This window comes from Eptatretus burgeri, chromosome 1 (assembly GCF_056783735.1).
Source record: "Eptatretus burgeri isolate ZD-2024b chromosome 1, Ebu_testis_v1, whole genome shotgun sequence".
Taxonomy (NCBI): Eukaryota; Metazoa; Chordata; class Myxini; order Myxiniformes; family Myxinidae; genus Eptatretus; species Eptatretus burgeri.
This window is the reverse complement of record NC_140961.1, coordinates 113,710,932-113,727,305: the sequence shown is the minus strand read 5'-3', so window position 1 is coordinate 113,727,305 and position 16,374 is coordinate 113,710,932. Positions and strand designations below refer to the sequence as shown.

The window sequence follows — 16,374 nt, the reverse complement described above, 5'->3', positions numbered from 1 at the left end:
CCGCACGCCTCTGTTTAGTGGCAAATTGTATCAATACAGAGGTACGAGTAGGTGCGGTAATATTTTCCCGTATGCGGGAGGTGTTGGTAGTTGAGGTGGTGAGTTGTTGGTGAGCGAGGGGTGAGCAAGGTGAGATGCCGTTGGAAATTGGCACGCAGATTTGAATGAAATGGTGCACCATGCGTTTGCTGAACAGTGTTTGTTCTTATGTCGATTCGTTCACGGGAGGCTGTGTGCTGTGTTTGTTTGTTTGCTTGCTTTGTACCATGGCGAAAAGGAAAGGGTTGGAATAGAAATCAGAATAGAAGATAAATAACTCATTAATGGACCGAGCTATTAGACCCACACAACACACTTGGTCCTGTTAACCCACTATACATGAGGGGAAGGTCTGACTGCACGAAGACCAACTAAATAACTGCCTGGGGATCACTGCATGTTGTGTGCCATTGCCTGAGAGGCATGCGGTTTGTGGACCGCAACAAAATATATATATATATATATATATATATATATATATATATATATATATATATATATATATATATATATATATATATATATATATATATATATATATATATATATGATGTTAAGGCGATGTCATCCTTCTGAAGTCAGCAAAATGAGTACCAGCTTGCTGGGATGATTGAGCCATTTGAGTATCCTGCATTGGAGTGCAAACCTGCCCAGGAGACTGCGAAGGCAGCACCAACACTCTGAACAGAGTATTGTCCTAATGGATTTGGATTGGCAGTGATAGTCATGTCTCTGCTGGCTGTGAGCCAGATGTCAGACGTCTGGGTCAGGCCTGGGGAGTCATGGATTCACTGGATAATGGGGTGGAGCACTGCCAGTACCTGTGCGGGAGGACGAAAGTCCGAGTCTTCAAGTCCTTGGTGCTTCAAGTCTTACTCTACGGATGTGAGACTTGACTCTGAACAGGGATCTGAGATGGAGACTTAATCACTGTGGTTCCAGGTCTCTTCGGAGAATCATTGGCTATCGCTGGTCGGATTTTGTGTCCAACGAGCAGTTGCTGAGAAAGACTCAAATGAGATTTGTTCCCTGCGTGGTCCATGAAGCGTCAGCTGTGGCTGTATGGACACGTGGCTCGTTTTCCTGACGCTGATCCTGCTCACCAGATTCTCTCAGCGAGGGAGTCTCTTGAGTGGAGGAGGCCAGTGGGCCGACCACGTGCCTCCTGGGTGCAGCAGGTTGATCGGCATCTCAAGGAGATGGGGATGGGTCATGCATCTGCCTGGGGGATGGCCAGACGGAGGCCCCTGGAGTACGGAAAGTGGACGCAGTGACGCGCTGCTCCGGCACATGCTTCCATACCTGACCTGAAGACAGATGCGGGGAAAGAACATTCAACAGGATGGGCTGTGGTGGGGTTAGAAACACAACACGGAAAGAGGGAACCCATCTATCTAATACATACGCAACACAAATACAGCATAACCACATAAATATCTGGCATTTAACTGAACAATACGCGACGAAGTAACTATCTCTAACTATGTGAGGATCTCTCCACAAAACTGCAACACTAAAAAAAAAAAACCCAACACTAAAAAACCCCACTCCATCCGTCCTCCATTTGCCTTTTGTTGTCACCATCAGTTCATCAATCACTGGATTCAAAATAGTTCGGACTTTAACGGCTCGACGTCGGGCTCTTGTTTTAATTGGTTTTTTTTGTTGTTTGTTTGACAAGGTATTTATACATTTTCCTCAACAACAACAACATGTAATATTTTATTCCGTTTTGTTTTTGTACGCGTGGTCCGTCTTCCGTTTTGAAGGTGTAAAAACAACAACAACAACATGGACGACGACGGATGACGTCATGACGTCACGTTGCCATGGTTAGCCACGCAGTGCAGTACAGTTCCGCGTTTGTGCGTGCTTGTTCACCAGGACGGCGCGTTCTGCAACTTCCGTGATGGTAAAAAAAAAATCCTTTCATCCTTTGATTTCAGCTGACCCTGAACCGTGTGGCTTTTGCTAACGAGATCGAGTGAACCTCGTGGCCGTTTTACCGCTCCGTCGTCCAACGGCACGGCACGCGAGTTGCGGGTTCGATTCCCGACGCGACTCGTGAAGTGAAGTCCCGTCTCCGAGCCTTATCGCTGATGGATGTTGATTAAACATCCCGCGATTTCTTTTTTTTGGGGGGGGGGGAGGGGGGGACGACGACGACGAGATGAGTCGGCGAATCGTCGCCGGCATCCTGAACAAATTACAAATTCCTGTCGTTCTCAGTTGAACGTCGGGCCTGGCCAACAGGTTCGTGAAAGGCGAGTTCAAACTTGCGTTCCCCGGACGACCCGCCACGGGGGGGGGGGGGGAAACGGGGGCATTAGACTAGTAGAGTAGAGTAGAGTAGAGTAGTGGTAGTTGTGGGGGTGTTGGTTGTGGTGCGAGTACTTCACAGTTTAAGGAGCGTGTTGTTGTTGTTGTTTTTTGAGTTCGTGATGAATTGCCTTGTTTTCCACCATTAGGAGTAATCGACGCGGTCATTTCGCTCTCATTTTTGCCACTTTGTGTGAATTATACTTGATGCCCTCATCAACGTTCCATTTTATAATTAGGCGATTGTTCAAAGACTCTTATTTATTTATTTATTGTTTATATTAGGCTTCCATTGCATCGATGTGTTTTCAACTCATTAACTTGCTGAGTGATTCCAATTCTGATTAACATGTGATTACTTACTTTGGAGACCTGGTGTTGCCTGAAGATCTTAGGGTTTTGAGTTTGAGCCCCTGTCATGGCGTTAAATGACACCAGGTGGGTTGATTTCACCTGCCATCCCTCTGAGGTTGGCAAAATGAGTACCATCCATCCATCCATCCATCAGGACCATACTCTGTGCAGAGCGTTGGTGCTGCCTAATCAGTCTCCCGGGCGATTGGGCACAATCCTGGACGTCGAATGCCACTCCGACACAGGATACCAGTAAGCTGGCACTCATTTTGCCGACCTCAGAAGGATGACAGGCTGTCAACCTCACCTGGTATTAATTCAACAGCCGAGTAAAATGACCATCTTACTGGTAATAGGGGCACTGCATCAGTTGCACAGCTGTGCTTCCAGAAAATAATGCAACAGGCTGCATACAAATTAATGATAACTTCCTTTGGGCTGCAGCTTGCATCATTAATTTCTTCTGTTTGGCCAAGTACTAGGGATGTGGATTTATCTGCTTTCCATCCCCACAGCTTCCTTCTCCCTCCTCCATTCAGCCTCTTCTGACACTGATCTTCAACGTGTCGGGCCATTGCCATTTGATCAGGGTAGTAGCTGGAAAAGCCTACTCTTGTTGAAAAGTACTTTGTGGTTGTTTTCTTACACATCCATGTGACTGCTAATGGACTGAATGGCTGACTTAAAGTTCCTTTTGAAGGATGACATGCTCCATGGTTCAGTCCCCTCTGTGAGCACGGTCATCTCACTTGGGATCAAACTCAGGACGAGACATCTAACGGGCGATTACACAAACACTGAGATGGCCTCCCATCCACAATGTATATATATATATATATATATATATATATATATATATATATATATATATATATATATATATATATATATATATATATATATATCTTGTCTATACTAATAAGTGACAATGTGTCTCCTCCATAACTCCAAAACCATGAAACCTAGCAGCTTGAAACTTTACATGCATACGAAGAAAACTCAAGGAAGTGCAAGAGTGAAAATTGGATGTTTGGGTTAATTAAAACACCCCTTTTGAAGATAATTAACGGCCTTATTTAATTTTATCCTTTATCAGGCGCGTCCTCAGTCAACACTCCCTCTGGAGTCTTAAGGCATTTCTTGGGTAACCATGCTGGGGTCTGAAGCCGCCATGTTTTTTGGCCTGCTCAACCATGTCTTGACTTGGAACAGGCCAGAACGATTTCTTAGTGATAAACTTTTTTTTTCACTTTCGTCACTCATATTATCGAATGCCACTTCATCATAGCAACAAATTGTTGTGCACATCGCTTTTGTGAGTGCGATAGTTTTCAAATTAGGAGCTCCGAGCAATTTCATGCATTATATGATACGATTTTCCACTATCTACTCTCACCGACTTATCAAAGTATATCATCAAAATATTTCAGTTTCTGAGGATCGGATTTCGTCTGGACTGAAGTGTCAAAATCTGATAATTCAATGAAATTGGGAGTCTTATAACTAAGCCGATATACAGTCGCGGCCAAAAATATTGGCACCCTTGCATTTTTTTTTCAAATAACTTACAATTTTCTCTGAAAATAAGTTGAAATAGACAAAAGTATTTTGTCTCCACAATTCTCGATTTCCCTGTTAATATTACAGAACCTTTGTTTTTAATTCAGAACTTAATACATCCTTTGAAATCAGAAAATAAAAAGAAATGGAATTGACAATATTATTGACATCCGAGACTTAATATTTGGTAACACAGCCTTTGGACAAAATATCTGCAGTCAAGCGCTTCCTCAAGCCCTGAGTGAGTTTCCTAAACCTCTGTACTGGCAGTTTGACCCACTCTCCTTGTGCAAACTGCTCCTGTTCTCCCAAGTTTGAGGGTGCCTTCTCCAAACTGCTGTTTTCCGATCTCCCCACAGGTGTTCAATGGGATTTAGAACCGGACTCATTGCTGGCCACTTCAGAACAGTCCAGCGTTTTGTCTTTAATCATACATGGGTGGTTTTTGAAGTGTGTTTGGGGTCATTGTCCTGCTGCTAGACCCATGAGCTTCGATGGAGACCCATCTTTCTGACACTGGGTTGAACATTGTGCTCCAAAATGCCTTGAAATCAGGAGATTACCATGTACTCATTCAAGGCACCCAGTGCCAGAGGTAGCACAGCAACCCCAAACCATCACTGAACCTCCTAGATGTTTGACTGGAGGGAAGGTCTTCTTTTCATTGAAGGCTTCATTTTGTTTTCTGTAAACAGAGAGATGATGTGTGCTTTTCCAAAATGCTCTAATTTGGTCTCATCTGTCCACAGGACATTCTCCCAAAAGGATTATGACTTGTTCAGGTGTTTTGGCAAACTCCAGTCGGTCTTTCTTTAGTCTCTCTCTCAGCAGTGGGGTCCTCCTGGGTCTCCTACCATCGAACCCCCTTTCATTGAGTTGGTGACGGATGGTGTGAGTTTAAACTGTCGGACCTTGTGTCCGAAGGTTAGCTTGAATCTGTTTGGCATTTGATCGAGGTGCTTTCTCCACCATTCGAACAATCTTTTGCTGTAATCTTCGATCAAGTTTTCTTTTGTGGCCACGTCCAAGGAGGTTGGCTTCAGTGCCATGGGCCTTAAACTTCCTGATAACATTGTGTACAGTGGACACAGGAACATCTATGTCTCTGGAGATGGACTTGTAGCCTTGAGATTGTCTGTGCTTGGCTGCAATCTTTTTCTGACCTCCTCAGACAATTCTCTGGTTTTCTCTCTTTTCTCCATTCTCATTGTGATGCACACAGTGACACAAAACAGCAGAATGACTCCTTTTCTCGATTCAGACTGGTTGAATGAGTGATTTTTATATTGCAGGCACCTGCAACTCACCACAGGTGAGCTCAATTCCAAAGTAAAGGAGAATCACCTGTTTGAAATCAGATTATTTCTAACAACTTCTGAAAGGTGCCAATAATATTGTCCCAACCATTTTTGGATTTCTGTGTGGAATAAGCTAAGATTTAATAATTTTTTTTCAGCTTTTTTTGTTTTGTTCCACTGTAAACCAAAGAAATACATGTGTGGATACCAAAATATTGTTTTTATTTCAACAATTTTCTAGAACAAATAGTGCATTATTTGAAAAAAGTGCAAGGGTGCCAATATTGTTATGTTTGTGGGGGAAGATGAAGGGATTTCAGAGGATAGGTAGGATTGTATAGGGTTGCTTGGCCCGTGGACGTGTAGGAGATGTCTCAATGTAATTAAGAAGGGAGACTATGAGCTTAAGTGTTAGGTGTCACCACATGGGGGGGGGGTGGTGCGGTGCTAATTAGATAGGGATTAGGGATAAATTCCCCGATATGTAATTGCCCCCGTGCCACTTTTCCCTATGTTTTTGCACTCCAAGATCAGCAATAAAGGTGGGGAACATTTCCCTAAAGCAACGACAAGTGGGCAGAAACCCCGCCTTCCCGGGTTTCATGCGAGCAGGGTACGCCCCAGAAGCGGAGGATTGATGGGCATGATGTGAGACGCATGAAGAGGAAGAGAGCATAAGAGGCAGCAGATCAGATAGGACGGAAAGGAGGCGAGTGGTGAAGGAAAGGGACGAACGCGGTTGGAGAGAGGACGTAAGAGGACACGAAGGATCTCGCTTTTGCTTTCGGCACGACAAAGGCTGCACAATTCTTGTATTTGTGCTGAGGCGATTGGCTCACGTGGTGAAGCAAGAAGCTGGCCTTTGACTCTTGATTGGGTCATGAGGAAAGGACCCCAAACTTCGTGTATGTCAAATAGCAGGTCGGTGAGGATGATCAACGATCAAGGCAGCTGCACGTGGTCTCTGAGCCTTGGTGTTCATTACCACTCATGAATTGCCTAGCGTACGTTCTTCCCACTGTGAGAGAACAATTTGGCACCATTTTTGGCACGTCTTCGAAGTGCCTCGATTCCGCGTTACATAAGGACCATCTGGACCAAGCTAAGTACCAAAAAAGAGGATGGCCATTGGCTGAATCGGAGCTCCTCCGCCCTTTGAGCATATTCTCAGTGTACACAGACCACACACTCTTGTCTACCCTAAACAAAAATGATTGCCATCTCACATGCTCACAAATGAGACAGAAGTGGTTGGTGGAATCCTCACACAACCTGGCAAGTTGTATTGTTGTGGGCCGGGGTTCGGTTGCGATAAATGACCACCAGGTGGAGCAGTTGAGTAGTCTCCCATGAACACCCGGAATTTAGATCGTGACCCTCGGACAACTCCGAAAGGTCACGGGTCCCTTAGCGGACCATGGACGCCAATATTTCAACCGCGTGGCATAGGGTTAATCATCTCGATCTCCAATATACCTAAATAACCACGCAGTCTAGCTACCGGGGAAACCACACACTCGACGGGCTCTGTCGAACCGGGTCGCTCTAGCGACCTCGGTCCAGTGTAACCGAGTGGAATTACCAGAGTCCGTCGGACCCAATGACAACTTACCGGCCCAAACGGCCTCACTAATTCTCAATACTGGGTCAATGGGAGAAAGCACAGAAAACGAGCTGGAACATTTAACACGGGGGGGTTTATTTATAAACTATAATCGGGGAGGGGAGCAGAAAAAGAGCAGAGTTGTTCGAATAAAAGAAATGCAAGCAATGTACAGTTAGCGAAAAGCACTTAACAGTTCTACTTAAAAGACCCAAATAAAAGTTAAAAGTTGAAAAAAAACAAAAATGTTGAACATAAATCTTAAAAGATAAAAGACCCAGTTATCCCAAATATTCTGAAACAGTCTTGACTTAAGCTACAGAAGGTGCCATCACACACACACACACACACACACACACACACACACACACACACACACACACACCCACACACACACACACACACACACACACACACACACACACACACACACACACACAAGAAATGGTGGCCACGGCCTTTATTTGCACCTGTCCGCCTCTTGCGGTCTGGTCGAGCTTGTCCGGTGGCGGGACTCGAACCCGCCACCAACAACGCAGCACCAAGCACCAGGGACCATGAACGACGCCACGGATGCCAGCCAGCATGGGAACGGACCAGACGAGATGCCAGCAGGCAAGACGAGGCTTCCTCTCCTTCTCCTCTTTTTCGACGACCGGCAGACCTTCTCTTCTCGATGGCTCGCCACCTCTTATCCTCCCCCTTCCCCGCGGGTCGAGGGCAACGCTCTGAAGTACTCGCCTCCAGATTGGACGAGGGGCGAACATCCCATCTGGCTGGGCGGGGCCGCCCCTGAGGTGGTCAGCTTCCTGATCGGACGAGGTGTCTGGGGGGTGTGTCGAGGCATCTCGGAGGCTCGCCCCCCAAAGAGGCTCCGTAGTAGCTTTCGGCACGCTGGCCTCCCATTGGCTGGGGCGCGTGTGCGATGCTCGCCCTTCGCTAATTGGCTGGAGGAAACGTCCCATGCCCTTCCTCGGAGCAGAGCCTCGATTTGAGGCGATGGAGGCTCTGCCCACGCCTTCAGCCAAAAACACGTGGGCAATGGCGATCGGGTTGAGTGAGGGACGGTGCCGTTGTTGTTGTTGTAGATGTATAAAACCTGACTATAAAATAACTCGGCGCGCACACAAAATTCCCATTAGACATAGGGGGGATTCTAACTATAAACACATACTTACCGAAATAACTAAGCTTAGGGACTGCTGTCTGTTTGTGTGCAAATGACTGCCAGATTCGTAACAGTATGTCTAATGGAAAACTCCTCGTAACTTTGAAGGAGGCTCGTATTGGTCTCCATTGGCGAGCATGTAGATCGTTGGATGGAATGGACAAATTTTGATGGAAGTGTGCCATCTTTTGTGGGAAGCAAGGAGAAGCTGTTGTTTTGAGCATTAAGCCTTCTTGAGGAGGGCCAGGGTGGGAACATGTTTTGAAGGCTGAAACCTTTTGAAATGCATTGATTTTATTGTTCTCTAATAGAAAGAATTTCGTTGTTGATAACATTATATATTGTTAGCTTTTACATTACCTTGCTTTTGGGAAGCAAGATAGGAGGCAAACGGTAGACCATGGTTGAGATTGGATGATTGTATGAGGAGAGATATTTGTAAGGTGTGGGTCGTTGTAGATTGGAGAGAGTTGGCTGAGGACAGGGGAAAGTGGATTAGTATCATGGGTAAGGCAGGGCAGAATATTGGTACCATTGGACCTCGTCACTTATATGGAGAATACGAAGAATGTTGTTATCTTGTGCTTTCGTTTTGTGAGCTTTGCATAGTTGTCCTCATTGCTGACACATTCCCCAGTTGTGATTCAATTGACGTCATGAATCTGGTTCTGATAAGCTTGGAGGCTTCTGACGCACTTCCCAAAATTATCTTGTCATGGTTTTTGAAGGCATTGTGATATGTCACATGATGTTGATGTTGAACATAAATCTTTAAACGTGTTTTCAAGTTTGAAAAGCCTTGTTTTTTCATTTGTATTTCCTTTTTTGGTATCATTGATGACTGACTTTTCAGCATCAGCAAAAAAAAGTTTTATTTTCAATTGCACAAGTTATTTACTTGCTCATGTTGAATGTTTTTTTTTTATCATTCTCAATACAGGTTTGGAACAACATACAGCATTTGAACTTTTTTATGTACACATGATGGAGACAAACTATAAACGGTGCATGAAAGCATGATTCATAAAGTTTTGCTCAATACAGTTAAAAGTTTTAGGTTTCAACGTATATTACAAGTTCTTAAAACGTTCTGCAGTTGTTGCTGCATAATTTCTTGAATTTCATTTGTGATCTTAGCCTTAAGTTCATCCAAAGAATGTGGTTTTGCTGAGTAAACAACAGTTTTACATAGCCCCATAAAATGTAGTCCAATGAGGACAGTTCAGGTGAATGAGGTGCCAAGCAATTGGTCCATGTCTACCGATCCACTTGTCTGGGAAGACATCATTCAAGAGCCGTCACACATTTTATGCATACTGGCACGGTCGGTCCCTAGCCTTGCTGATAAAAGATATGTGGAAGATTTAATCATGTCAAACCTACCCTGTGGGTGATCTTGTTCCAAGCATGCAACACGTTCTTCTGACGCATACCTTTATTTGGGCGATGTATAGGCAACTGACAGCTCTGTATATGCAGGAAAAAAAACCCCAACAAGTTGTGTGCATGAAGTAAAAACATACCTACTGCTTATAATTCAAAACACCTCACTGCACTGGAAAACGTGGGGACAGGAATACTGTACTGTAAATGGTGAAGACTTGTGATACCCTCCCCCACCTGGAGGCGTCGCTACACGATACACATTTACATAGATAATTTGCATCCGTCCTTCCCCTCCCCCACCCCCAGGATGACCGGAAAAGATAAAAACACCCCGACACACTAATTGGGGTCATTCTGATCCCTATGCAGCAAGTCTGGATGTAATCGGCCCAGAACTGTCGGAGCGCAACAAAAAATAAACAAACACACAACCACTGATCCGTGAATTATAGTGAGGATAACTGAAGAAGGCGGGAAATGATTGTGAATTTAACGCTCCATCTTTATTTAATTTTAACATTGTTCTTAACAAACATAGACAGGAACAACGCAGGCATGATTGGCCGAATTGCCTTCTCATGCGCCAAAGTTCCTTGTGTAATGTTAAGAACAGGAAGAAATGGGGAGGGGAGGACAAAGAGTTGGGGGTGAGGGTGCATGCAGTTGGAAGAGGGAGATTGAGATGTTAGAAGTGGGTGGGCAGGGGGGGGGGTTGAAGACCTGGGGCATGGAAGGGTGGTTGAGTACTTGGGTTTGGGGCAGTTGAGGACTTGAAGAAGAAAAGGGGAGAGGCTGACAGAGTTGGGTTGGGGGAGCGTAAGGAGAGAGGTGACAGAATTGAGATTGAGGAGTTTGAATCTTTTGAGGGGTGGGGGAGGGGAGTTTAGGATTTAAAGAAAGGGGGAGGGAAGCACAGAGTTTGAGTGTGATGGGGGGGGGGGGCAGAGAGAGGACAGAGTTGGGGGGGGGGTTGAGGACTTGGGATTGTGTATGTGTGCAGTTGGCAACCTGAAGTCACGTTTTACATTATGCAGAATTTCCATGGATCCTAGATAGTCCCGTTGGGTCTTTTGGGTCTTCTTGGTATTTAAGTTCTTGAGGTATTTTGTGTCCTCGTGTCATTTGGTTACCCAGGGTCTTTTGCGTCCTCTGGTTCTTGAAGGTCTTTGGGGGTATTTAAGGGGTCTTTTGAGTCTTTTGGGGTCTTCAGCGTCTTTTCGATCTTTGGGATATTTTGGGTCTTTAAGGATGTTCATGGTCTTTTGGGTCTTTTTGGTCTTCAGGGTCTTTTAGGCATTTTTGGAATGTGGGGCCTTTTGAATCTGGTTTGTTTTTTGGGGTCTTCTGGGTCTTCGGGGTCTTTTATGTCTTTTGGGTTTTCACGGTCTTTCAGGGTCTTTTAGGTATTTTGGGTCCTCAGGGTCTTCGTGGTTTTCATGGTCTTTTGGGTCCTCTGGGTACTTTAGGTTACGTATTTCAGGTTACAATTGTGGGTGATGTCAGGCCAGCTGTCCAACCAATCAGTGTAGAGCGGATATATATATATATATATATATATATATATATATATATATATATATATATATATATATATATATATATATATATATATATATATATATATATATACACGAGTCAAAATTCGCTAATGCATTGCAAAAGCGTGACAGCTGGACAGAAAAATCATATTCAAATAATTCCGCTCAATTCGTCACTTCTGGAATCATTTGATACCACATTTTTGGGTTTCACTCATTATAAACGTTTCCAGTCACTGGAAAACGAAGAAAATATATAATGTTTGCCAAAAAAGTGGGGTTAACGTGCGTCAGGTTTGACTGAAATATGAGGGGATAAAATGTCGTTTTTCACATAATAGCAGAGATATCACGGCCATTACAGGCTTCTTCATCGGAAAACAATGACGTGTTGTTTGTGCAATGCCACTAGGCACACGTCTATAGCGTCATCACTTCTGTTGTACCTCGTTCACGTGACCCGCAGACCACTTTCACGTGCGTAAGAAATTGACAGACCTGCATCATCTGTTTTGTCGGGCATTGTTTTGCACGATCGGCCATCAATAGAGGCGATTCATGCAGATCAGTATACTACAATTACGATGTAATACATATAATTGATATCTTTATTGCAATGCAGCTAAATAGTAAAGCTTATCATCATTTATGCTCTCCTGTGAAACTTTGACAGACACGTATTACGCACGTGAACCGAGGAAACCGCTCCGTACGAGCAATTCGTCGATCTTTCCGGTGAAACGTGTTGCAGAACAAAGGATTCTGAACATATTCTCTGGGGGAAAGGTGATTAATATTCCAATAGACGTATGCGAGTACGGCTACTAGGGGTATGCAAATGCGTTTTACGCGGACGTCACAAAACTAGTGCATCGGAATCAACGTTTTTCGGAACAAGATATGTAAAATCGGACAAACGATGAATTTCGATGCTGCGCACTTTATTACGGACGTGTCCTATGATAGGTAACTACGTAGTGGGAATAGAATATTCGACACTGGGCAAAGGTATCCAAAAAAGAGGCAAAATTATAACGTACCGAATTCCATGAAGGCAATGTAATGCATTAGCAAATTTTGACGTGTGTGTGTGTGTGTGTGTGTGTGTGTGTGTGTGTGTGTGTGTGTGTGTGTGTGTGTGTGTGTTTTTGTATATTTGTATATGCTGGGTGTGCTCTGGCTTTCAAAAGGAATTAGCCACTGTGGCTAATCCAGGTTTAGAATGATTAGCCACAGGAGAAAGGAAATAGCCACATATTTTATTCAAAAGTTTTTTTTTTTGGCAATATGAAATAATAAGTTAATTTTAAGGCGGAGGTGTGAGTTTGATGCGTGAGGTTGGTTGGATGAGTGAGTTTGACGTGTGAGATTGGTTGAATGAACGACCATCAGGGGAGGTGGTGATTGTGAGGGGTGGTGATTGTGTGTGTGTGTGTGTGTGTGTGTGTGTGTGTGTGTGTGTGTGTATGGTCGTTGTGCCTTTAGTAGGTGGTCGTGGGGGATGGGGGTGGTTGTGGACCAGGATTGGATCAACCTCATGCCAGTCAAACTCACTCATCCAACCAATCTCACCCAACAACTTTACTCATCCAACCAATCTCACACATCAAACTCTCATCTAACCAATCTCACACATCAAACTCTCATCTAACCAATCTCACACATCAAACTCACACTTTCAACCAATGTCACACATCAAACTCACTCATATAATACAACCAATCTCACCCATCAACTTCACTCATCCAACCAACCAAAGTCACCCATCAAACTCACTCATCCAAACAAACTCTCATCCAAACAAACTCTCATCCAAACAAACTCGTACTACTACTGATTGTGTCAAAACTCACCTGGCAACCAATGACCCAATGAAGCATGCAATGCCGAGTAGCGCCGAATCATTCCCGGGGAAAAAAAAAATTAAAATAAAATTTTGAGACGAGAATCATGGGAATCATGCGTAATTTCGGACGATTTTTTTTTTTTTTTAAACTTGAAACTACTTTAAAACTACTAAAGTTAGTATATATAAGCTTGTACGAAATCACGCGTGATTCCCGTAATCAAAACATACAAAATGGCGGCTGTCTCGGCCGTCTCAACGAAGGTTGAATTCTGTGCTAAAATCACCCAAAATTCGTCTAAAACTGGTAAAAAAAAACACTAAAACATGGATTAGCCACAGTGGCTAATGGGTGGTTTCAAATATTAGCCACAGGTAAGGGGGATTCACCCTGTGGCGACGTGGCAAGCGGCAGCACACACCCGTGTGTGTGTGTGTGTGTGTGTGTGTGTGTGTGTGTGTGTGTGTGTGTGTGTGTGTGTGTGTGTGTGTGTGTGTGAGATAGATATAGATAGATATATATATATATATATATATATATATATATATATATATATATATATATATATATATATATATATATATAATGACAGAGGTGTGGGAGGAGAGTGCTGCATTTTGTGAGGAGGGGACAGACAGAGTTTGGGGGGAGGGGGGAACGAAAAAAATAAAAAGAGATGGGTGAGGGGTGGAGGTGGCATTGCCAAAGAGGGTGATATGTTATGCTTAATGACCGAACACAAATAACAAAAAAATCTCATATCGGAACAGCTGTACGCACAATAACACAACAGAGTTTGTAATGTTAACTGCTGGCACATCTGCAAAAATAATATCACAGGTGCAGAAAATTTGTGGGAATATGAACCGAAAGCATGGACTGAAAACATTGAAGTACCGCTAACATACGACCTAATGATCCCTTCGAGCGTGAACATCGAAAACAAAGCATTGCGACCAGACATCATACTTTGGTACAAAAAAGAGAGAAGAAGGCATTGCTCAGTGAGGTGTTGGTACCAGTGATTTTGGACTAAACGATGTAGAAATCAAGAAAATGACCAAATATGAAGACCTCAAGAATGAAGTGAAAAGATCCTGGAAGCCGAAGAATGCCAAAGTTGTACCAGTGATAGTTGGAGATTTGGGAATGATGAAAAAGTGTTGCGGAAATGGGCCCTTTTTAGTGGGTTATTATTAAATATAGGATTAGCCCAGATCCCCCCTTAAATGCATGTTTAGTCAGGTTGTTTGGGAATCGGACATTACATGTGTGTCGGAAGGTGTAGCAGGCGGTCCAGTGTTCATACAGTGATGGTGTACCGAGAGGCGCCTTCTTTTTCCTTCCCCCCTCCTTACCAGCCCCCACCCAGCGCCCTGACAGAGTCCGTCAACAAGACGTGCTAGCAACCCATTGGCGGAGAGCTGCTGCAAAGTCGAACGATGGACCAATCACATGCCCCCAGAGGTGGTCCGAAAGCCTGCCCCGAAAGGCAAGAGGAACTGCTTTTTTCCGGTCTGCAATCTGCTTTATAAGGAGTGACCTGACCAGCTGTTCCTCCTTGGCCATGGGTCCAGCATGCAGGTCATCCCCAGGTTCATCCTGAATCCAACCACAAAGCCTCTGACTGTCCGTACTCCCTGCACAGCTCGACCACGTCTTTTCATCCCGTCGATCCACCTGCAGAGTCCAACACCCAGATTTGGCCGAATCTGGTGTACAGGCCAGGCCTGGATTTGCATGCTTTACCTTGTGAAAGACCGGCTGGAACACACCAAAGATCTTTGTCTCCTGTGCCGTCGACCTCACAGGGGCTGGACGCACTGAGGCTGCGTGCGTGAACGGTGCCGATAGGAGTACGTGGCCGCCATTTTTGCCCCGCTGCATGCTCGAGCTGGGCACTCAAATCTGGCGACATCAGCTTGTCACGAGCCGCATTCGTGCCTTCGACACTTTTCCCCTCGTCCATGAGGCACCACCAAGTACTCTGTGTCTTGTATGCGTTGTCCAGGCCTAAGGCTTATAGTCCATCGGTCAATGTAAAAAAATGAAATCTTGTCATATTTTTGTATATAATCTTGGCACATGCATTTAAATTCCTCTAAATAGTATTTCGGACATAAAAAAACATGTTGCCAGTTTTTCTATTTGGTCCCGGGGTGATTTCTGAGCAAAAGTATGAAAAAACATTTTAGTTGCCGTAAAAATATTTTTAAATTTTTGGGGAGCCAGACTTTTGGCAAATGAATTTCAATTCATCCAAATTATCTCGTTAAATACGAAAACAAATATTGACAATTTTTTCTTAAGGTATTTTGTGCTCTCAGAGTCAAAATATGGTTCGATTGTTTAAAAATTTAATAATACAAAATACTACACTAATTCTACTAACAACTGATATTTTATGATCTTGGGTAACATACTGGACTGCAGGCGCGGATCTAGGAAATTTAAAGGGGCGGGGGCGTCGGGCCCAACTCACGAGTGCTGAAGGCGCGAAGTCCGTGAGGAAGGTCTGGGGGTCGTCCCCCAGAAAACTTTGAAAAATAGGCACCCGGAAATTCGTTTCTGCAGTCTACTTGAGGCTCAGCAGAATCTCTAGCAAAGCTGGAGTGTATATGTGAGAAAATTTGGCATTATTTTGGTCTGTCGGGGGAAGGGGGCTGTTGGGGGGGGGGGGTCTGCCCCTCCCATAGATCCGCCACTGGTGTCACGTAATTATTGCATTTGTTTCGTAAGTTGCAGATGAATACGTCCCAGCTACGACTTCATTGCTGTTACAAGTTCTGATTGCCGACTTGTGTCAAGCCCAACATCTGCACCTTCACAGAGAACATAAACGAAGATGGCCACCTCTGCAGCATTAGGAGAACCACCTATAAAGAAACGATCAATTGACTTTGACCTCTGCCTCAAATGCCAAGGAGAACAGTGGGTGAACACTAAAAACAAAGGGAGAGAGCTGGAGTCACTGATGTATCCAAAACATGAAAGCTATCAGAAATTTCTTGACTATACCAGTCAAAGAGCTGAATATAGGAATCCTGACTTCGTTCATTTGAATCAACTGCTGCATGGTTTGTCAGGGGAGATCTTGGAACGAAACCATGCTGTATGGCACAGGACATGCATGCTACAGTGAGGTGACACACAAAGGGCACACTGACAGAGACAAAAAGCGGTACTAGAAAGCACTGTCTGCGACGAGTTCAAGCGTGTTGTCAGACAAGAAGGAAGGGGGACGACCCATGTCAAGTAGTAC

General features: G+C 44.3%; 1 protein-coding gene across 3 annotated transcripts in view; it reads left to right on the top strand.

Annotated features, from left to right (window-relative positions):
- Window positions 1-1,814: 1,814 nt before the first annotated feature.
- The window catches only part of LOC147035213 (serine/threonine-protein kinase MAK-like), a 75,066-nt gene continuing 60,506 nt past the window's right edge, over window positions 1,815-16,374 (top strand). For 2 of the 3 annotated variants that reach the window (XM_085895587.1, XM_085895558.1), the window contains exon 1: window positions 1,815-1,951. The gene's annotated coding sequence lies outside the window, so the exon portion shown is untranslated. Of the gene's footprint in view, window positions 1,952-2,208; window positions 2,293-16,374 lie in introns of those variants that run through there. The other variant, XM_085895577.1, reaches the window with a different exon arrangement.